Source organism: Chiroxiphia lanceolata, chromosome 6, assembly GCF_009829145.1.
Source record: "Chiroxiphia lanceolata isolate bChiLan1 chromosome 6, bChiLan1.pri, whole genome shotgun sequence".
Taxonomy (NCBI): domain Eukaryota; kingdom Metazoa; phylum Chordata; class Aves; order Passeriformes; family Pipridae; genus Chiroxiphia; species Chiroxiphia lanceolata.
The window spans coordinates 55,200,278-55,224,084 of NC_045642.1; the positions used below are offsets into that span (position 1 = coordinate 55,200,278).

At 43.1% G+C, this 23,807-nt stretch overlaps 1 protein-coding gene across 7 annotated transcripts in view; it reads left to right on the plus strand.

The window, feature by feature from the left end:
* The first annotated feature begins 11,996 nt into the window (after window positions 1-11,996).
* The window catches only part of KLC1 (kinesin light chain 1), a 51,016-nt gene continuing 39,205 nt past the window's right edge, over window positions 11,997-23,807 (plus strand). For 2 of the 7 annotated variants that reach the window (XM_032691189.1, XM_032691192.1), the window contains exon 1: window positions 12,070-12,351. The gene's annotated coding sequence lies outside the window, so the exon portion shown is untranslated. Of the gene's footprint in view, window positions 12,352-23,807 lie in introns of all 7 variants that reach the window. The other 5 variants (XM_032691195.1, XM_032691196.1, XM_032691191.1 and 2 more) reach the window with 5 other exon arrangements.

Consider the following 23,807-nt stretch of genomic DNA (forward strand, 5'->3'; position numbering starts at 1 on the left):
AAAACCTTTATACATCAAAGGAAAACTAAGGAGCTGCCAAAGACTACTAAAAATAAATTTTTTTATATATATGAAGGCCTGCTACAGTAGCTGAAGCTAGTGAAATAGATCAAAGAGTGACTTTTCTGTGCACATTTTCTGAGTATGGGAAAAATACAGGGGAGTGTTCTTAACATTTAGGTATTTAGCTAATCCTGTCAGAAGGAACAGCAGTATTTAATATTTAGTAGTGTCAGCATGTGCCTTTTAATCTGTCTCATGCACTCAGTAAGTGCATAATAAAGCAACAGTATTTTGGTAATATTTGAATAGTTTTAGTTAGCTTGAATTGACTTGGGGTGGTTGTGTTCTGATAATCTATATGGGGGTTTGCTATTCACTGAATTTCTCTACTGGAGCATTAATTCTGATAGAATATGAGAGGAGTAAGAGGAAGTGTCAAATGGGGATTGAGTGGCAAACTGACTAGAGGTTGGGTTGAATTGACTATAGCACCTTTAAATATGATTGATAACAAACTGTACATCTTAAAAAAATTAAACGCATTTCTCAATTTCATTGTGGATTTTAAAAGTAGTGGTAGCAACTACTAAGAAGACAGCTTCTATGTTTAACTGAACATTCCTAGGGATAATATTAAAATCTAGTTCAAAACTCAGATTTGTTATTTAGGAGCTGACCCTTCCTGGCCCCATTTTAAGCAGACTGTCCTGTTGGCAATTTTTAGCTTTTACTGTCACTAAGCAAGATTGGTACCCTACAGGGTAATCAGATTTAGCCAAACAAGAACTTAATTTGCATCCTGTGCAGAGCCCATGGGCCAGTCTTTTGCATAAAGACTGGAAGGTTGAAATGGTTTCAGGAAAGGATAATATATGCTTGGAACTGTAATATGCATAATAACATTTTCATATTAAAAATTATATCCACTGATCATTGTAAACTGATTCACAGAATAATAACCCCGTAGTTGAATATTCAGGTTTATTTCACAGGAAAAAAAATAGTAAGGGAAGCACAACTTACTTTATTTCTTATCAGTTTATGTCTTAAAAAGAGTTTATAAGTACATGGAATGTAATTATCTTGAAGTATATACTCATTAATATTCATTATTATATAAATCACTTCTTTGTGCCTTGACTTTGCATTCATTAATGGATTAAGATTTACCCAGGTATTGTGAAATTTATATGACTGACACATTCAAATAGCAGATGCTGTGGAAGTGCAAAAGCAGTGCTTTTGGCTAGAAACAGTAAGGGCAAAAAAATTGCGTGATCCCTTTTTAAGTGTGATCTTACTCAGGAGTATTATTTTGTAATAATTTCCCCACTGTCAAATGCTCTGAAGACTTGGTTCATTTCATATAGTGGTTTGTGTTTTACTAGTTCAAACCAGATACAATTTAAATTGAGTTTCTTATATTTTGCAGGGAAAGGCACAGTGATTTTGCTTGTCGGTGTATGCAGGTTCTCATCTTTAGGGTGGTCCCGGGGGTGTTGTGATCAGGGTCTGAGACAGCAGGAGGCAGGAAAAATGACTGTATACATCTCCCGAGGCTGGCAGGAGGCAATCAGCACTCATCCTAAGCCAGGGCAGCCCTGAAGCTGCACCTGTGATGGACCATGACTGGCATGAGTTTCCAGCAGCCCCCACGCCACTCAAGATTTTCCGTCATTCAGCAGTGCTCTGTTCACACCGCTGCCTCCAAAGAGCCCACTGATATGATTCAGCTGCAGAATTGGCTGTGATACTTTCATCAGCTGAGCCAAAACACATTAACAGGGAAAACACAAGTTTCAGACTCATAAGAAATTCAGGTCACTATTCATATCTCATTGTAAAAGAACTTCCTGTTGACAAATTGTAAGAAGTCCCTGCCATGGAAAAATTCTCATATGGTGATCAGGGTGTAGCAGACATTGGCTGTTTTTAAAGGATTCCAGAAAAGTTACAGAAAAGTTACAGACTTTAATTTCTAAAATGACTTGAATAATTAGAAGTCTAAATTCTTGGGGGAGGGCAAGGGGGGTTATGTCTTGTTTTGCAAAACAGACTTTGTAGTCAAGGCTATTTAAGAAGACAAAATCCATGAATTGCAAATTTCGAAAGAGATTAATTGACTGCCTTGATTGCCTTCCAAGTGATTGTATTATCCTGGAGTGTCATATAGAAAATAGCTGGTATGACACAGCATAAATATTCTTTAAAAAAAAACAAATCAAGACAGTTCTGACCTTAGTAGCTGTAAACTACAAATACTTTGGTAGAAAACTCTTATTTGTACAAAATTGTAGGAGAATAAAAGACAAAATGGAAACTAAATTCTAATGATTATGTAAGAAAATGTCTTCTGGATTTACCCACCTTCTTCTCACATTTACCAAAATAGTATTTCACTTTTACTGTCATGTCTGGAAAACCTCCAGTTTCCTCAGGCCTCATGAAAATTCCACCATGAAAAACAGAACAAAATACTAAGCTGACATATGAGTAAATAGCCACAGGTGCCAATTTGTGCCAAAGAAGAATTCAAGCTCACTTCAAAGAAAAAAATCAACTCTGCCATAGGTTATTATAGAGCAACTTTACTTGAAAAGAGATGCTAAAAATTAATTAATTTGCTGTGCTCCTCTGATGCTTCTCTGATGCTTCTGCAGTTGGGAAAAGAAGGGTCTATTCAGTGTGACATCTGGAAGCTTGCTGGGCTTGCCTAACAGTTACCACGGTATTGTAGCCATAAATCTGAGTGCCACAGGACTGAGTAAAACAGGCTGACACTGGGACAACGTGGCTGAAGAGCTGCCCCTGGACAGAGTATGTTTCCATCTCAGAAAGATTCTTGTCAGGCTTTTAAATCATGAGGTTCACACTTTCTCTAAAAGCAGCAAAGCAGATTATTACTTACTGTCTTGAGTCTATAATTTATAGGTATTATCTAACAGCCACTTAGCAGTCAGTGTTCAATTTTATATCTAATTAACAATGCCCTTTCTGCCTTTAGTTCTACTATATGTTTACATGTAAATTAGAAAAGCAGTCTCACTTGTTTACAATGTGAACTTCAGGTTTGGGCACTACTCAACAAAGTTCACAATCAAAAATTCAAAGAGAAAGAAAAGAAGTGAAATTACTGAGAATGACAGTTAACACAGCATTCCAGCCTCCTCTGGCTGCAAAATGAGTGGGGTGGGAAATGACAAACGTGTGAACCATCCTTTAAAGATATTTAGAGTGCTTTCTGCATTGGTGCACGATAAACCTGGCAGCAACATTTTGTAGTTATGCAATTAATTACAGGGATATGGGGCATGTTAAACTGCTCCCCACAAAGGAACCCTTTACTGGGCAGATTTCTGGGCGGTGTTATACACTGAGGAAGGAAGATACTGTTACTCATCAGCCTATTCCGTGTGAGTCATGGCAGTTTTCAGACATATGGTGATGGTGTACTTTATGGCCCTTCAGCATGTAATAAGAAGTGTAACACTGTGTAGGCAGAACATTTCACTTTCTTAGCTAATTTATATTTATCAGTTGTTGCCAGCTTTCTCCTACTGTTTACTGAGGCGTGTGTCAGTTCCTGTTTACAGCTACGTTATCTTCAATAGGTAGGGTTTGATACAAAACTATGTAAAACTGCACTATATATATGTCTTTGAAACAATTTCAATCTATTTCAGCTTTAATTAAACAATCGTTTTAAACATTAAAGAATAATCTTATGTTAAAATACACAGATTCAAAATCTAAAGTATTGCATATGGCATGTTTCAGCAATTCCCCAGAACTTCCCCAGGAGACTGTAGTTAATTGATGTGGCAGAGTGAACTGCTCCGTGTAATCAAAACACCACCAGGTGTTTTAGGTGACAATGGTGTCATAGAGAACTGTGGAAGCATGATTTTTTTTTTTCCTTCAAAGAAAAAACTATGAGCTCTGCTCTGTGAATTTTACCATGCCCACCTGGCCACCAAAGCCAAAGGTCAAGGAGCCCTGCTTTAAATTCCTATCCTGCTTTAAATTATCTGTAATTATTTGTCCTCTAAAGCAAAATTGTAGCCTCAGAATATCTGTAATGACCTACATAGTGATGAGATAACTTCCTTCTTAGCCAGTTGCTGCATAAATTACCTAAATTACCTAAATTGAGTCTAGCCTTTTTGGCTCAAGGCAAACTGCCAGAACACAATGTGATGCAGCAGTATCTGCCAAACTTGATGAATTAATAGCATCCCCTCACTGTTTTTTCCTATACATATACTGGTCAATAAAACACCTATATGCAGATGTATGAGGAATTCCTTTCTTCAGAAACAGAGACCTACAAGGCTAGTTTCTAAGGCCTCCTCTCACAATCTCTGATATAGGGAGTGGATATGCTGTTTGGATAGGCTAGATTACAGATGGGCCCCAGGGAGGTCCTGGGCAGAACTATCACATGGTAGCCAGGTCCTTGTGGTTGTCCAAATCACACAGGGAGCAGGGAATAGTACAGGATTGAGAAGGCACAAAGTTGGTTTAAAACCGTTCTCTCAAACTCTTCTCATTTTGGGTATCAGTCTCAGTTCTAGAATTTTTTTTGGAGACTGTCCACAGGTTGAGCTCTTCAAGAATATTTGCTCTCAGGTAACCGACAGACAAGGCTGAAGAGCTAAGTAAGACACACCATCCCTCCTGTAGGAGTGAATTACACAGTCATCTCATGTTTCAAATCTAAGACTTGATAGCAGTGATGTATGTATCTTGTTTTCTTCTGTATCATTCTGAAGATACAGAAGAAGTGAAGAGTGTGTTCATGGACCGCCTTTGAACTTAGTACTTTTCAATGGATTTCTCTGTAAACTGGAAAGAAAATATTTTATTAAAACAGATAGAAAAATATAGAATTACAATAGAAAGGATAGGAATTATAGCATCTGAAAATTAAGCAAAAACTCCACAGTACATACTTGCTGTAGGAAGAAGGAGGCAGCAAGGAGAGAGGTTTCATATCCAAACCTCTGGGAATAAGATCATCTGTCCTTATCCTGCATCTGCTCTGTTTCCCAGGAGACAGGACAGGGAACAAAATATCTAGCACAGGCAGTTCTGTTTGCTATTGATTTTTAGAGTGACTCTGCCCTTCTCAGCCCCACGTACTGTCTACCATCCATCTTGCCACAGGCATATTCACAGAAGCCATTTTCTGTAGAGACATAATTGGTCACTGGCACAGAAATGACAGAAACAATTGTCACACAGCAGAAACATTTTCATTTCCCTTTTCCTTGGGGCAAACTGTATTACCATGAATTCCCCAGTCCAGTGCAGCTGGGTACTGCCTTGGTCTGAAGGCTAATCCAACAATGAAAAGTGGATGTAAAATGGCCTCTCATAAAAAATGAGAGATTCCAATCAACATTGGATGCCAAATGAATTCAGTATAATTCCATATAGAGTTTTAGTTGAGGAGAGAAAAACATTTAACAGAAGAAAGGGGAGTAAAGCTTTGGCAATTACTGTGGCATGTGCAGAAAAGAATACATCAAGTGAAAGGGAGATTACTGATAAATCAGACAGGAGCAAGCATTTTCTACAGTGACCATGGCACAAACAATTGCAGCACATTAGACTCAAGAAAGATGAAGCAAATGGGAACAGAGAAGGACAAATTGAATAATCAGGGAGATGTAGAATCTCTCTTTAAGAGATTAAGAGTTCAGTTTGTTTAGCCAAGCAAATTGATGGTCGGGAGGGGAGAAAGGAATGCAGAATCTGCTAGACAGGTGAGTGGAGGAAGGACCAGCTAAGAGGGTTATTCAGGGAAGAATCTTCTTTCTCTACAACAATTTAATTAAACATCTAAAAGAGAAGTGTTACCTTTGAGGACGTCCTTAGAAATGCAAACACATAGAGAAATGGGGCCAATCACTAGCCGGGGAAAAGAGCTAGAAAAAAAAATACCACAGTTTGGCACACTATCTGTATGTATATATTACCCTTGAGACTGAACACTGGAGGAGTGAGGTTCTTGGGCAGGAAGAGTAAGATGCCTGCTTGGTTTTCAACAGGGTTTGATAATTACATTTAGAAAAAGACCAGATGAGGTGGTTATCTGTAATGCATTTTAGACTTTGGAGACTTAGTTCTCTTTCATCAGTATGTACAAATTTCTACTTGGAAAAGGTCACATACAGGCATACACTGGCATTAAAATTTCTTGTGATTACCTTACACATGAGCTTTAATAAAAGGCAGCATCTGAAAAATCATAACTTCTTTCTTCTGTAAATGTATGTAATACTTTTAAAGAGAATAAAGAGAATACATCTCCTGTATCTCCATGAGGAAGCACCAGTTTTCCTGGTACTCAGATGAGTTCATATCCCAGTCTGTATCTCTGCCAGGTACTGGATGGAGAAATGAATGCCCTTCCTATATTTTCAAAGATTCGCTTCTCAAAATAAGAAACGTCTCATACTGGTTAATGAAATCATCCCAGATTTACATTGATGTGTGACTGAAATTACAATCACAGACCTCACAGGTTGTTTTGTGTTTATTGTTTTTGTTGGTTTTGTTTTTTTTTTTTTTCTTAGGAAAAAGCATTTTTCATAATGAAACTCTTTAGAATTTAATGAGAAAAGGTTATCTAAAAGCCTCCCTCACCATGGATCCTACAATGACTACCGAGATGATGAGTATCACCTAATCTACTTGCAAGTAATCTGGCAGCAAAGCCTGATGAATTAGCAAATCTCTGTAAAGGAATGCTGACAAGCTGTACAGGGCTGGTGTTCAAAGAAAGGGAAGGGGATAATGTAAGCAGCAGTAAAGCAGGCATTTCGAATTTTGCTGCTTTTAACTACATGTTCCTGGGTTTCAACACAGACACAAGATTTTATGTTTGGAAGAGTCTATTTGTTGTGTTTGTGGAATAAACTTTTTCCTATCAATACTAGGCCTTATCCCAATATAAAGGTAAAAAAGGGAGCTGAGTCATAGTTGGGAAGTAAGGATATGGGAGGGTGAACAGAAGTACTGTACCACAGACCAAATGTTCTTATTCCAGTAGTGGCCAAAACTGTGATATTCCACCAAGAGTGTGTTTTTTATTTCCTCTGGAATATTTAATACACTTCTGCAATGGTTCAGTGGCTGAGGTAGGTGAATACAGAAATAAATGTAACTTCCTGTGACTCATATGCAGCAATTAATAATCCTCATAACCTTGAATGAGCAACTGGAACCCCAAGAGAGAATAAATTCACTGAGAAGCGAAAGTATAGAGGAAGGAAAGGAGGAGCATAAATGGAATGTTATCTTTCTTCATGTAAAAGAACTAAAAGCCATGAAGAGTGAATATAGAGAAGAGAGTATCTCCAAGCTAGAAAGGTGCTCGTAGTCAACTATCAGCCAACTACAGAATATGGAAACAAGTAAGAAAGAAAGTTGCTTCATCTTTCAATGAAATGAGAGGGATGGCAGAAGTAAAGACAGATCAGAAATTGCTGGTTGAGCACAGTAAGTGTGTACTGGTGTAAACATTCCCTTGTAGAGGTGGGAACCTACTCCTTGAATGCACAGAGTAAAGATACAAGTTTAATTAACATCATGAGCTCTCCTCTGCAGACCTTTAACCTGTTGGGAATTTTGATGCTTAGAAGTAGGATCTTGGAAAATACAGTATCTGTAAATTCATACAGCATTGAGTATTAGAGGTTGTCAATCCTTAGCTCCTTAATCATTTACTATGAAGATAAAAGTGGAAATTGGGATATATAAATATAGCTGTGTTGCTGAAATTGTGTAGTATTTATCTTTATGTTCATATTAATATCGATGTGCAGATTCTCTAATATAAGTTTCTAGCTTCCCAGTAGTTACTTTACCTGTATTACCTGAGGTTTAGAAGTCTGTTTTTCATAGTAGAAGTGTTTTAGAGCTACTTGAATATGCTGCTTAAACTTTTCAGTCAGTATCTTTTGGTCTTGAGCAACAGCATAGCTCTATAATAATTGAGAGATGAAAAAATATCTTGTTAACAAAATGTTTATGTCCAGTGTGAGCATTCTGCTCTGAAAAAAAATAACAGAAATTAACTGTTAAGAGTTGACTTAACACCGCATGCTTTATTTTCTTATTATTTCTCTGTGGATGGAAAACAGAAGGGAAAAGTACACTGGCTTTCATTCATTACAGCTTCCTAGAAATCCCTGTGACTCTGAAAAAGAGAATTCACTTGTGTGTAAATAAAGCTTATTGACTTGGGAAGCAGGATCATGATCAGTGTTTATTTTACTTAGAATTAATGCCTTGCCCAACAGTGGGTTCCCAATGGTAAGTTCAGGCATCTTGACAATGAGTCAAGTGAAGTAAAACACAGTCCTTTCACCCAAAAGTGCCTGAACTCTCTGCTAACAAGGTAGATCTGCATGCAATAATTGCACATATGCACAAAAGAGTTGGGCTCAAATTGTGCCTGGGACTCTGTATTTGACACTTCTGAGTCCTAAGCAATGATTTTTATGTTTCCTCTTTTCCATAAAAGATGTTCTTGTAGGAAAGACAAACTAAAAGCATATGCAACTGTCAAGTGACTGTGATGAAAAGCCAGACAGGTTGCTGAATCTGGCCTTTCAATATTTATTATTGCCAGGATGCTTTTAAACAGCACTTTAGAAGCAGTTGAAATTATTCCAATGTAGTGCTTTATTGTGACCCTTACTTCTAAAATGAAGTCATAGATTTTACAGACTGTGAGAGTAGATTTTAAAAAAATAAAATTCTCTTTCGGTGGAAAGATCCTCTAAGACAGATGGATTTTTTTTTTATTACAAAGCTAAAGTAAAATGACCCACACTTCCTAAATGAAGTGAACCTGAATTTCTTTAGAGAGGCTTGTTCTATTTCTGGGTGTCAGTTAAACCGACCTAAGTTTGCTGTGTGTATTTCTCACACTGTTGCGCTTCAAAAACCCAAGGGCTTTGTGCTGCATTAGTTGAACTGTTTGCTTTTTGCTCCCCCACTGTGAATTACAAACCTCCCTCTCTCTTCTGGGAGAGGAAGGAAATTGGTATATTGAGAATAAAGAATCCAGCACTGTAAATAATGTGTTTTGGGGTTTTGGTTTAGTATCCACTCAGATGTCTGCAGTAAACCATGGTGACCTTGGTGGTGGTAGACAAAAAATATTCTAGAGACAGCATGTCTAGATAATTTAATCCAAAAAGCAGGGCATACAGCATAACTAGTTCCCTAAGAGAAAATGGAAATTTGGGCAGTAAATAGTTTTTATGGCTAGATGAACCCGGATAATTTTATGTAGATGAGACAGGAAAAACAAGATCCAAATGGAGAGGAACTCTGGATATTTCAGATCAGGCAGAAGCCTTAAGGATGAGGTGCATTCCCCAAATCTCTCCTGTGTCTATCTGTGTGCCATAAACAGAGAGGAGTAAAACTGCACTTTAGTTCCACTGAGCTAATCAACCTTCCTGCAGGAGGGAGCTTATAGTGTGTGCTGCTTATGTGGGAAATTGCCAGCACACATATACTTGATTAGCCAGCATATTATGAATCAGGGTCATAGCTGGAGTAGTTGCTTTGTTCAGAGATGCTCAGATCCCTCGGGTAAACAGCTAATTGCAGGAAATCTTTTAAAGCAAATGTGTGATAGGAAGAAAGCAATGAATATTGTTTATTCAAAAGGCAGGAGTGGTTCCTTTGAATCAGTTCTCTTGCATAATTATGTAATTAGGGCATGTTCTATTTTTAATTAAGTCTCCTGCATATTCATGAAAATACTCTGAACTTGTAGATCAATTGGCATGACTCTTTAAAATGTAGTTTATATAAAGGAATGCCCTTCAAATCTTTTTTTTTCCCCCCATCATATTACTGTGCAAACACATATTTCACATTGTTATAGTTAGGTTGTATCACCTGTCAAAAGTAAAATATTATGGTAAACCATCAATACAAAATTTCCAGAGAAACATTTTAAATGGAGATGAAGAACACAAGAAGCTGTTGCTCTGAAATAATAGTATCAAAATTGTTTTTTGTTGTACAGCTTGACCTTGTAAGATACCAATCAGTGAGTGGAATTCAGTAAGTATACTTCATTTCCCTCAGCTTTTCAAATCCAACAGTAATTCTCTGTATTTGCAGTGTGCAGACTATCCATGTTCCTCTAACTTTGTTTTGTTTCTTGTGGGCTTCTGTGGCTCTTCCTGTTCTTCTGCCTCTTTGACAACAGCATTAGCTTTGATTCATCTTCCGACTTCCTGCTTATTCTTAGGAGTCTTGCTTTCTCACCCAACTCTTGTTCTCACATCTGCCATTCTGTAGACTTGCTCAGTGCTGTATGTGAGGGCAAACAGATGTAAGCTGTGCTTTCCTTGAATATTTTTAATATTACCATTAAAGTGAGGCTGCACATTTTGATTTACCACTATACCTGTGTATGTTTCCATTAGCTTATGATTCATACCCTGTATGTACTTCAGGGTTACACAAGGCAGCAGGACTAGATGGTCTTTGCAGGTCCCTTCCAACTGAAGAGTGTTATTCTATTCCATGTGGAGCTCAGATGATAATGCACCATAATATAACTCTTTCATAAAGATAGGTTGTCACTATCCCCTGATGACTTACAATGTTCATTTTACTTCTTTGCTATATTTAACAGTTTTCTTTCACCTCAGACCTCAATTCCTCCCAAATCGCAGGGCTTAACTTCTACCTAGTGGAACACAACATAAAGAAAATACTGTGGCTGTGCCTTCCTTTCTAGCGAGAGTGGGAATGAAACTGGAAGCTGAAGCAAAGAAATAATTCTTGTGACAAGTGTCACTGAGTTGTCACAGAAGTCTGCCTTTTCATGTGTAAACCTGTAGAAGAGTAGGGATTTTTCACTTAGTTCCATGTGGAACAAAGACAAGGGCATTGAAATATATTAGCAGCACACACTGAGCCCTAAGGGGGGGGCCCAGCCTTCACCACAGAGTTCGTCCTTCAGACTGTTTCCCGCGTTGTGACTTGCTCCATGAGCCACCGCATGCTGTGGAGCTCTTCACGTGCATTTCATAGAATCATCAAGGTTGGAAGAGACCTTGAAGATCATCCAGTCCAACTGTCTACCCTTCACTGCCACTGAAACCTCTAAACCACATCACCCAGCACCAGATCCAGACACCCCTTAAACACCTCCAGGGATGGCAACTCCACCACCTCCCTGGGCAACCTATTCCAGTGCCTGACTACCCTAACAGTGAAAAATTTTTTTTCCTAATATCTAATCTGAATCTCCCTTGTCTTATCTTAGGGTAATTTCTTCTGGTCCTCTCATTGCAGGCACAGTAGAAGAGACCAGCTCCCACCTCACTATACAGGTACTTTCAGGTAGTTGTAAAGAGCAATGCGGTCCCACCTGAGCCTCCTCGAGTCTGAACACCCCAAGCTCTCTCGGTCCTTCCTCATGTTTTCTAGACCTTTCATGAGCCTTGTTGCCCTTTGATGGATATTCTCCCACACCTCAATGTCCCTTTTAAAGTGGGGAGATTTTCCCAGAGGCGTTCGACTGAGACAGAGGCATCAGTTTAACGAGTCCTACAGTCACCACAACCCTGAACTTTTTTCCACAACACTGGGCTAAAAAAACGGCGCAAAGAGCATCAGCACCGGTGCCCCGCTCCGGAGCGAAACGACCCCAAGTGTCAGGGAGGGCGCCCCGAGGAAACGCCGTGTCCTGCTCTCCGCTGACATACGCTTCGGGCAGACAAGGCCCTGTCGAGGTCTAGCAGCCTCGGGGATGCACCTGAGCCCTTGACATCCCTCGGGAGCATCCATGGCTACGGTGTCCCGCTGCCGGGGGCAGGGATGACGCCATGGGTGGGGGGCGGTGGGAAAGAAGGGCGCGCGGGCGCTTGTGGGAGAAGGGGGGGGGAGCTGCCATGTCAGGAGGGGCGGGAGGGAGGGGAGGAGGGAGGGAGAGGAGCGCGGGGCGGGACAGGGGCGGCGGCCGCAGCCGCAGCAGCAACAGCAGCAACAGCAGCGGGGCGGTGGTGGCGGCTGCCGGCAGCTGTCAGCCCCCGCTCCGCCGGCGCCCACCGCCCGCCTGTCACCGCTTCGGGGGGGGGTAGGGAGCACTGAGTGCGCCGAGGTGCTGACCCGCTTCCTTCCTTCCCTCCCTCCCTCCTTCTCTCCGGTCCTTTCTCTCCCCCCCCAAAAAACCCTTTTCCTTCCTCCCTTCCGCCCGCCCATCGCTGACATCCTCCTCCGGCCGCCTCCCCGCCCCGGGCTGCGCGGCCCCCGCCGCCCCAGCGAGCGCTGCGCACATCGCCCGAGCTGCAGCACCGAGCGGTGAGCGGGGGGAGCCGCCCGGGCCGGGGGCGGCGGGCCGGGGCCCGGGCAGGGTGTGTGTTTGGGTGCGGGTGTGCGCGGCGTTTAATTCTTTCGCCTTCTCATCCGCCGCTGCGCAAACAACAAAAGGCTGCGCGGGCCGCCGGGTCCCCCCGCAGCGCCGCCGCTGACAGCCGGCCCCGTCCTTCCCCGCGCCCAGGGCGGGGCGCGTTTCTGGGGAGGCTGTTTTTTGGGGGCGTTTTGTCGGTTGCGCTCAGCGCTTTGGCTCTGGCGAAGGGGATGTCCCCCGGGATGGGGATCGGCTCGGCTTTGTCCCCGTTTCCTCTCCCTCCCGGCTCCCCTCGGTGCTGCGGCGGGCGCCGCCCTGGGAGGGAGCGGGGTGAGCCGGCCCTGCGGCTCCGGGCGTGCGGCGCTTTGTCTGCGCCTCCCCCGGCCCAGGGGGGTCGTTCTGCTGCCGCTTCGGAATCGGTGGAAGGCGAGGCCAGGACAGGTCTTCCTCAGGCTTTGTACATAGTGACCGGATTTGTACATTGTAGGTCACCTGCCGTGCTGTGGTCGGAGGCGATTCGTAGACTTGGGTCTTGACCGGCTTTCTACACCTCTAAAATAAGGAAAACACTGATGAGGGATATGTTATCCTAGCAAAAATACACAGCTGATTTAAATGATAACTGCGTCTTTAGGGCAGTCATTAGAAGGAGGCTTTAAAACCTTACTCGTTTTGTCTTCGTCCTTCTCGTATTTTTAGGTAACAAGATGCCAGATTTGTAGGTCTGCATAGCAGTTGTCTGTAATCACAGGGAGGAACTTGACACCTTACTGAATTTTGTGTTCTAGGCACATTGAAGCATATTTTAATGAGCAAGGTGGCATCACCTAGTGTAATGCTATCGCCTGACTTTTTGAAGGCTACTAAATCAAATGATGGTGCTGTTACGCTGGGTTTTTTCCCCCTGCTAGTGATTTACATCAGTGGATGTGATGTAAATGTACCATTAATACTCAAATACTGGTCATGGAACCAAAATACAGACTCAGAAAGTAAAACCAGCTAGCAAAAAATTAAAGTCTATTTTTATAGTTTGCTTTGAACAGCAAAATTGCGAGCCAGTGTCATTCAGGATATAAAATGCTTTCATGGTTATACATAAAAATACATAAAACTAAAACTGTTAGAATATAATTTTTAGCAGTTTTGTGATTGGCAGGAGGGTTTGCAACAATTACTCTGCCAAGCAGTTGTCTCTTTCACTTCCAGTTTTGCATTTGCTTAATAGCAAATATCACGTAAATAGGAAACTTAGGCACAAAGGGTGTGCATTGGAAGCTAAAAATGAACCTTCGAGATTTTAGACAGCATTTTAATTAAAAAAAACCCAAAACTGAAAGCACCACCTTTTTGAATGCACAGTTGGTTTAAAACTCTTTTGGAAAATAGCTGTAATTGAGTATGAATTCCAAAGCTTCAGCGAAACACGATAGAGGATATTATAACCCTAGGATTACAGATACAATTGGAAGTTACACATTCAGCATTTACTGGCAGCAGAGAGAAAGCTGATCCATCTGGTGAGTCTGAGCAGAAGACCTTGTAAGTCACTTGCACAATAATTTTTGTGACCACATGGTTTAAGAGGACCTTTTCCCTGAAATTACAACGGATATGGAGAACTCCAGCAGTTCCATTGAGATGCTCATTTTATATAATGCAGATGCATTTGGGTAAATGCAGGGAATCTAAATGGTCTGTTCCTGAAACTCGCCAGTCAATGCAGTATCACTTCTGCATCATGTTGCAGTTAAAGTTTGGCAACCGTCATGTTTCTGAAGGATGATGATGGAGCTGGACAGTTCCAGTAATCAAAAATTTTAATAGCAGTTCGAGCTTAGATTCCCTTCACCTGCTACCATATGTAATTAAAAAAGAGGATAAAGTTGTCCTCCAAGGGTCTTGTGAAATAGCCTCATGTACTGTTGGTCAAATCCCTATGATATGCTTAACAGTGCCTTGTAAACGGAAAGAAATTTTTTAAAAGGTCTGTGTTTGACAAAAGAAGAATCACATAGACAATTTTTAATTAAATATGCAGGAGTCCAGAATACAGTCTTCTGAATGTTTTTGACATACAAGATTCAAAATACGCTGTACAGAAACTTTAGGCATATGTAAGAGCAATTGCTGCTTCCTGCATTTATGAAGAACTTCCCATATTAATGTCAGAAACTCCTCACTTCTGTGCTGCTCATACAGTGCACATCTCTCTGTATGTATCTTTTTGTGTATAGACAAATACCTATGTATGTCATTTAATTGGGAGTCTGGGGAGATATTGTAGCCTCATATTCAATTCTGAGTCCATTTAATGCAGCTTCTGTTTCTCTTGAGATGTGGGCTTGTGCAGTTACTCTTTCTTTTCTTCCTCTGTTTGACTCCTCTGGCAAACATGCAGTTGGATTTACCCTGGGATTAACAGCATCACTTCAGAGGCATAGCTCATGATTATGTTAAAACTCAATTTGGTGTACAAATACTTGTAAAATAATGTTTTTGTAGGAGGAGCGACAAATACGGAAATTTGGGTAAATTTGTAAGTGTGCTGGTTTGAAAGTTAACCAGCAGAGGAAACCAAGCCAACTCAAAGAGAGATTACAAGTCAGAATAACAATTTAATAAAATAATACAATAAGTACAACCACACAGACAAGCAACAGGCAATAACCCACAAAACCCAAATGTACAACCCAGCACCCCGGGGCACAAACGAAGCGGTGCTACCTGGGCCCCCCCTTGAGTCCAAAACAAAGGGAGAGGGGAAAAACCTGCTGGTGGGAGAGCTGCTGCAGTCCAACCAAAAGTGGTAATTGTAGTCCGGCCAAGGGTGGTGAAGAGCTGCAGGTTGAGAGCGATGAGCTGCGGTCCTCCTCTGGATCCCACGAGTGGTCCCAAAGGTTCCGAAACTCCAGGTTTATATACTCTCCAGTTCAGGTGGGAATGTTCAGTCCTCCCCTCAGAGCGGGGAATTCCATAAAAGGGTATGAGGGTACTCATTCCATAAAAGGATATGAGGGTGCTCAGGAACATTCCCCCCCCCCCCCCCCCCCCCTCGCAGGCCTCTACTGACAACAGTTTCTGGGAAATGGCATGGAGGGCTATAGAATACACAGTTTGGGCTATACCCATTCAGTGATGAATCGGTCCCAGCTGTTCTAACCAGGACATTATCCACCCCTTATTCTATGCCGTCCATGTCATGCCCAAATTAACCCCCTTAAAAACTATGTCTCCTTAAAACTATATACACTTACATATATATATATATATATATACAATGAAACATTACAGACCATTCTCACTCAAAATTAGGTCCCCTTGTGGTACACAACGTGTCTCCCCATCTTTTTGCATTACCCACCAGGTGGAACCAGGTCCTTGAGCAAAAACAATCCCTCGGATGGGTTTGCCTTTGCTTGAGGTGGGACTAATCCAAACAGTCTTCCCTAACATTCCTCTCATATGCACCACAGGGACTTTATCTCCATCTACAGTATGTAAAAGTTCTGATTGAGCAGGGCCAGCTCGATTGATGGAGCCTCGGGTGTTGACCAACCAGGTGGCCTTTGCTAAATGCAACTCCCAGTGTTTGAAAGTCTCCCCACACAATGCCTTCAGGGTGGTTTTCAGCAGTCCATTGCACCGCTCAACTTTTCCAGCCGCTGGTGCATGGTAGGGGATATGATACACCCACTCAATGCCGTGCTCTTTGGCCCAGGTGTCTACGAGGCCATTCTTGAAATGGGTCCCATTATCAGACTCAATTCTCTCCGGGGTGCCATGTCGCCACAGGACTTGTTTTTCAAGGCCCAGGATGGTATTCCGGGCAGTGGCATGAGGCACAGGGTATGTCTCCAGCCATCCAGTACTTCCTTCTACCATGGTCAGTACGTAGTGCTTGCCTTGGCGGGTTTTGGGGAGTGTGATGTAGTCAACTTGCCAGGCTTCCCCATACCTGTACTTTGACCACCGTCCACCATACCATAGAGGCTTCACCCTCTTGGCCTGCTTGATGGCAGCACATGTCTCACAGTCATGGATGACCTGTGAGACAATGTCCTTGGTTAAGTCCACCCCTCGGTCACGAGCCCATCTGTATGTTGCATCTCTCCCCTGGTGACCGGAGGCATCATGGGCCCATCGAGCCAGAAATAATTCTCCTTTGTGCTGCCAATCCAGATCTACCTGAGAGACTTTAATCCTGGCAGCTCGGTCCGCCTGCTCGTTGTTACGATGCTCCTCAGTAGCCCGTTTCTTGCCTACATGAGCATCTACGTGACCGACCTTCACACTCAGCTTCTCTACCCGGCCAGCGATGTCCTGCCACATCTCTGCCGCCCAGATGGGTTTCCCTTGGCGCTGCCAGTTGGCCTTTTTCCATCGTTCCAGCCATCCCCACAGAGCATTGGCCACCATCCATGAGTCAGTGTAGAGATAGAGTCTTGGCCACTTCTCTCGTTCAGCTATATCCAAAGCCAACTGAACGGCTTTAAGCTCTGCAAACTGACTTGACCCACCTTGTCCTTCAGTCGCTTCTGCAACTCGCCGTGTGGGGCTCCATACGGCTGCCTTCCATTTTCGGTTTGTCCCTACCATGCGACAGGAGCCATCCGTGAAGAGCGCATATCGCCTTTCATCTGCTGGTAGCTTATCATATGATGGGGCCTCCTCAGCCCGTGTCACCTGTTCCTCTTCTTCTTCAGAGGATAGTCCGAAACTCTCACCTTCGGGCCAATTGGTGATAATTTCCAGAATCCCAGGGCGATTAGGATTCCCTATCCGGGTTCGCTGCGTGATCAGAGCGATCCACTTACTCCATGTGGCATCGGTGGCGTGATGTGTAGAAGGAACTTTTCCCTTGAACATCCAGCCCAGCACTGGTAGTCGGGGTGCCAGGAGGAGCTGCACTTCGGTGCCGATCACTTCTGAGGCAGCTCGAACTCCTTCATAAGCAGCCAGGATCTCTTTCTCAGTTGGTGTATAGCTGGCTTCAGATCCTTTGTATCCCCGACTCCAGAATCCCAGCGGTCGTCCGCGGGTCTCCCCAGGCACCTTCTGCCAGAGGCTCCAGGAAGGGCCATTCTTCCCGGCTGCAGTGTAGAGCATGTTCTTCACGTCCTGTCCTGTCCTTACTGGCCCAAGGGCTACCGCATGGGCAATCTCCTGTTTAATTTGTTCAAAGGCTTGTTGTTGTTCAGGGCCCCACTGGAAATCATTTTTCTTCCGTGTCACAAGGTAGAGAGGGCTTACAATCTGGCTATACTCGGGGATATGCATCCTCCAAAAGCCCACAGCGCCTAGGAAAGCCTGTGTTTCCTTCTTGCTGGTTGGTGGGGACATGGCTGCTATTTTGTTAATTACCTCCATTGGAATTAGGCGGCGTCCATCTTGCCACTTCACTCCTAGGAACTGAATTTCCTGAGCAGGTCCCTTGACCTTACTCTGTTTAATGGCAAAACCAGCTCTTAGGAGAATCTGGATTATCTTCTCTCCTTTCTCGAAGACTTCGCCCGCTGTGTTCCCCCATACAATGATGTCGTCAATGTACTGTAGATGTTCTGGAGCCTCGCCCTTTTCCAGTGCAGTCTGGATCAGTCCATGGCAAATGCTGGGACTGTGTTTCCACCCCTGAGGCAGTCGATTCCAAGTGTACTGCACACCTCTCCAAGTGAAAGCAAATTGTGGTCTGCACTCCGCTGCCAAAGGAATGGAGAAAAAGGCATTGGCAATGTCAATGGTGGCATACCACTTGGCTGCCTTGGACTCCAGCTCGTACTGGAGCTCCAGCATGTCCGGCACAGCAGCACTCAGGGGTGGTGTGACTTCATTGAGTCCACGGTAATCTACTGTCAGCCTCCACTCTCCGCTGGACTTACGCACTGGCCATATAGGGCTATTAAAGGGTGAGCGAGTCTTGCTGACCACCCCCTGGCTCTCCAGGTCACGGATCATCTTATGTATAGGGGTCACAGAGTCTCGGTCGGTGCGGTATTGCCGACGGTGCACTGTTGCTGTGGCTATCGGTACCAATTGTTCTTCAACCTTCAGCAGTCCCACAGCAGAGGGGTCCTCTGAGAGACCAGGCAAGGTGTTCAACTGTCTGATTTCCTCTGTCTCCACAGTAGCTATGCCAAAAGCCCAGCGAAGTCCTTTTGGGTCTTTGAAATACCCACTCCTCAGGTAATCTATGCCAAGGATGCACGGGGCCTCTGGGCCAGTCACGATGGGGTGTCTGTGCCATTCCTTCCCAGTCAGGCTCACTTCAGCTTCCAGTACAGTCAGCTGTTGGGATCCCCCTGTTACCCCAGAAATAGAGATGGATTCTGCCCCTACGTATCTTGATGGCATTAAAGTGCATTGTGCGCCGGTGTCCACTAAAGCCTTATATCTTTGTGGCTCTGGTGTGCCAGGCCACCGAATCCACACTGTCCAATAGACTCGATTGTCCCTCTCCTCTACCTGGCTAGAGGCAGGGCACCCCTAATCCCGGTCATGGTACTTGTTGTGCTCTTCTTGTGAGTATGACCTGGAGGTCCCTTCAAGAGGATCAGACGTATCATCATTCCTGTACCGTCTGGAGTCTTGCCCACGAGAGACTGGAGCAACATTTACCCTTGAAGAGTTCCTTGTGGCACTTGTTCCTCTTTTCAGTTCACGTACCCGGGCTGCTAAGGAAGAGGTGGGTTTCCCATCCCACTTCCTCATATCTTCTCCGTGCTCACGGAGGTAAAACCATAGATTGCCACGTGGAGTGTGTTCTCTCTCCTTAGCTGGGGGACGCTGGCTCCTAATAGCAGAGACTCTTGTTTGTCCTGGCGCGATATGGAAGATCCCTTCCTTAATTTCTTCTCTTAGCTTCTGGTGTCCCTCTTCAATCTTCTCTTCCAGGCTTCGGACATGTTCGGCCAGTTTGGTTTCCACACATGAGACATGGGCTCGCAGTGGAGCGGTGACAGTGTCTTCATAAATCCTGAGTTTACTGACCAACGCGCCCACCTTGTCCTCTCCTTCCCTCCATTGCAGCGTTGCTAAGTAGCGGGAATACATTTCTGGCCCGAGTCGTGCAAACTTTAACCACATCTGGGATGTGCACTGTACAGCATCTGGACTTTTAGGGAATCTTTCATCCTCTGAAAAGATTATCTCCAGTACAGCTAATTCTCTTAAACACCGGATACCTTGTTCCATCGTGTTCCACTGTCCTTGCTGTACGTGGAGGTCCTCCTTACAAAGGTATCTCTCCCTCACACTGGACAACAGTCGCCGCCAGAGGCTGAGAGTTTCCTGCCTCCTTCCAATCCCCTGGTCAATGACTACATCTCGAGACAGGGATCCCAGCTGTCTGGCTTCACTCCCATCTAGGATTGTATCGTTAGCTGCGGCATCCCAGATTCGGAGCAGCCAGGTCAGAATGGACTCATTCGCCTGTCGTGTGAACTCTCTCCGGAGCTCACGTAGCTCACCCAGGGATAGGGACCGAGTGATTATTTCTGGCTCTGTCTCCTCCGGTGGATGTGAAGGTCCTGCCTCTTCATCATCATTTGCTATACGGACTGATTTAGTCTTTGATTTCCTTTTCTGGACAGGGGCGACTGCTATTGGTTTGGGTTGTTCTTCTGGCTCCTCGATGGTTTGTGTGGACACGGTGCCGGTTGATTCATTTCTTTCTCCCTCTGACTCAGCTGTGGTTTGGGTGGACGTGGTACCTGTGGATCTGCTCCTTCTCTCCTCCCCCTGACAGCACTGTACCATGTCAAGTAGTGTCCGGTAGGCAGTGGCCAGGGCCCAGCAGGTTGCTGTGAGCTGACCATCTCTGGAGCTACCAGAGCATTTTCCCTTCACCAGTCTTATCATGCTAACAGGATCTTGCAGTTGTTCAGGGGTGAATTTCCAGATCATTGGAGGAGAAAACTTCTCCAAATACTGGCCAATGTCCTCCCACTTCCCGTGCCACTCAGCATTATCTGCTCCCAGGGTAGGTGTCCAAACAACCTCCCTAGAAGGCCCTGTTCTGACCCTAAACATGGTGTAGACAGTACAGAGCAGACAAAACAACACTAACAATAACATTATGCTGTCCTTAACATCAAAAGGGAACTCAATATTTCCAAAAACTGTTGTAGCAGGTCTGAAGGGGAAGAAGGAGGTGAGAGGCTGGAAACAACCATTCCCCCCTGTTTCCCCAAAGGGCTGGGTGCGATTTTTAATGAGGCCCCAGAGGTAGCAACCCAAACCAGGACAGGCAAACAGGACTGAATATACATTTACAATGAAACTCATTGCTTCTGATGTTATGATGACATAAATATAGTAAACTAATAAAGCAATTTGGATCCCTCTCCCTGGTTTTAAAGAGAGCATCAAAACAGGCAAATAGTTCCCCATTTGTGGAAATATGAACATGCTCAGATACAACATCCACGTGAATGCATCAAACAACATGGTGATCAGGGAGTTTCTATATCCAAATAGACAAATGCTTAAAATGAAATTGTGATTCTGACTTCTCTCTCTCTGCCCCACGTTGGGCGCCAAAAATTGTGCTGGTTTGAAAGTTAACCAGCAGAGGAAACCAAGCCAACTCAAAGAGAGATTACAAGTCAGAATAACAATTTAATAAAATAATACAATAAGTACAACCACACAGACAAGCAACAGGCAATAACCCACAAAACCCAAATGTACAACCCAGCACCCCGGGGCACAAACGAAGCGGTGCTACCTGGGCCCCCCCTTGAGTCCAAAACAAAGGGAGAGGGGAAAAACCTGCTGGTGGGAGAGCTGCTGCAGTCCAACCAAAAGTGGTAATTGTAGTCCGGCCAAGGGTGGTGAAGAGCTGCAGGTTGAGAGCGATGAGCTGCGGTCCTCCTCTGGATCCCACGAGTGGTCCCAAAGGTTCCGAAACTCCAGGTTTATATACTCTCCAGTTCAGGTGGGAATGTTCAGTCCTCCCCTCAGAGCGGGGAATTCCATAAAAGGGTATGAGGGTACTCATTCCATAAAAGGATATGAGGGTGCTCAGGAACATTCCCCCCCCCCCCCACCCCCCCTCGCAGGCCTCTACTGACAACAGTTTCTGGGAAATGGCATGGAGGGCTATAGAATACACAGTTTGGGCTATACCCATTCAGTGATGAATCGGTCCCAGCTGTTCTAACCAGGACAGTAAGTAAGCAAAATATACTTCTGTATTTAATGTTGAAGAGCAGAGTGACAGATAGTGATGGGGACAAGCATGCTAGGTCTAGTTAAATAAACATCCTTTGTAGTCAGTCTGGCTCCTGGGTGTTGTTCAGTATGACACAACTATTATAAAAATGGATCAATTCCATCATCATTGCAATAAAATGAGTAGTCACAGACTTTTCTCTTAATTCAGCCTCCATAATACTTTGTGTTTCCTATTTCTGTTTTCTAAGAACATTATGTTTACCGTGGCCAAAGTTTAGAAAAATATTTATTTTTCAATGTTAACTCTCATTTTCCTTCGAACAAAGGCATAACAAACATAATGTCTTAATATGTACTTTGTTTTAACCAAGTACCAGTCAAAGACACATTGTTGATTCTAAAAGGAAATCTCTTTGACTTCAAAATAGAACTGGTTGTAATAGTTATCCTGAGTCACAATCAGGTTCAAGTATTTTTGAGGTATTAAGGCTTTCCCAGTGTTTTCTTTAGTGGAATGTTTTCCTTTCTGAAAGCAGGGTGTAGAAGAAAGTGTGGTTCTTTTGAAAAATTCCTTGATGAATGCCTGACCAGAAAAAGGTGCAGTTATGCTGACTTAGACTTGCTAAAATGCTTCTGTTGCCATCATTTTACAGGATTTAAATTGGGCACTTTGTTTGAGGATCAGAATCAGAATTACAGATGCTTTCAGTGATAGAGGAATTATTTCCATAGGGTTCTGTGTGAGGTTCCTTGTAGTCATCAGGCATAAGATGACACTATATTTGAGGTTCTTTTGTGCTAGACAATTAATATACTTACTAATGACTAAGGATGTATTTGTGCTTCTAGTACTCATAATATGTTTGGGAATGTGAACGAAGGGTGAACACTAAAGCAGAGTTAATGCTAGATATGCTAATTTCTATTGATGTATAGAGAAAATTAATGTGTGGTAGTTGACAGTTTCTTCAGATTCAGTTGGCTAAGAAAACAGATGCAAGTAATAGTATCTGTGTGTTGATTTAATCGCTTTTTGTTTCTTTGAATCCAGCTTATCTCCCAGGGATTCTTCTCTTTGACTCTTTTTATTGCAATCAGGAACAATCTTTACTCTTCATGGAAGCTGTGTTTTGACATTTTTTTAGAATAAAAATGAGTTTATTTTGTCAAATTATTGTTCGTTGGTTATGTTTCTTTTTCAAAATTAGGAAGTCATCTTATGTTCCAAATATGCTTTCCTTCTGTCTACTTAAATGTACAGATTTTGTATATGGTTTCTCAACATCAAGTCGTGCTTACGGGTAAAAGCAGTAAAATACCTTTTGCAGATAAAGAACTAAAACAGGAAACTGCTCACTTTTTAGTCTTAGATTCTGCCATAAACCCCATTCATTGTGTTTAGATTTTGTTTCTGGGATTATGTCGGAACTATAGCTGATTTTATTAAATTTTAAAGTGACTAGAGCAAAGGATGTAACCAGTCTAGTAGGTAGTGCAGGCTTCCTTACATATCTGTAGGGTTGGGGTGTGGCTAATTATACTCAACTTACTGTGTGATGTACCCCGACAAACCATTTGAAAAGTTAACGTTGCACTTATTAATATTCAGAAGTTCAAGAAATGTCTGATGTAAACCAACTTTTTGGTACTACTTAAAAAGTTGTATCTACAAGTTAGTCCTTTATGTTAAAGGACAATACTTATATTTCTCAGAATTATCAGATAACTGTTTATCTTAATTCTTATCAGTGTTTGTATGTAGTAGTTAAGTAGTTAAATGTTAACAAAAAATTAAGATTGCTGGCAATGTGGTATTATTTGTACGTGTGCCACTCCACAGTGCAGAGCGTGGTGGTTTGAAGCTTTGAGTAAGGGGTTGCAGTAACTGCATTCCTGCTATATCTTGAGTTTGCTCCTTCCAGCTGACAGTAGCTGAATGATTTGCAAACCATGTCATACAGATTAGGGACGGGCAGGGGAGGAGCACAGGTGTGTTGGGGTGCTTTATTTTTTTCCTGAATAGAATAGTGTGTTTTAAGATTAAGTGCTTTTGTGGATGTTCCTTTATCAAACAATGGGTGAATAGCATAGGGAAGTCGTGGTTCTGTCTTTATCTTCTGGTCTGGGCAGCTTCCATTTCAGAGAGGCTGCTATTACCTGTCATCCCTCCTGTCTTTGGCAGGAGTGGGTTTTACTATACCTCCGCCTTTAATGTTTCATTTGTTTGTGTGCT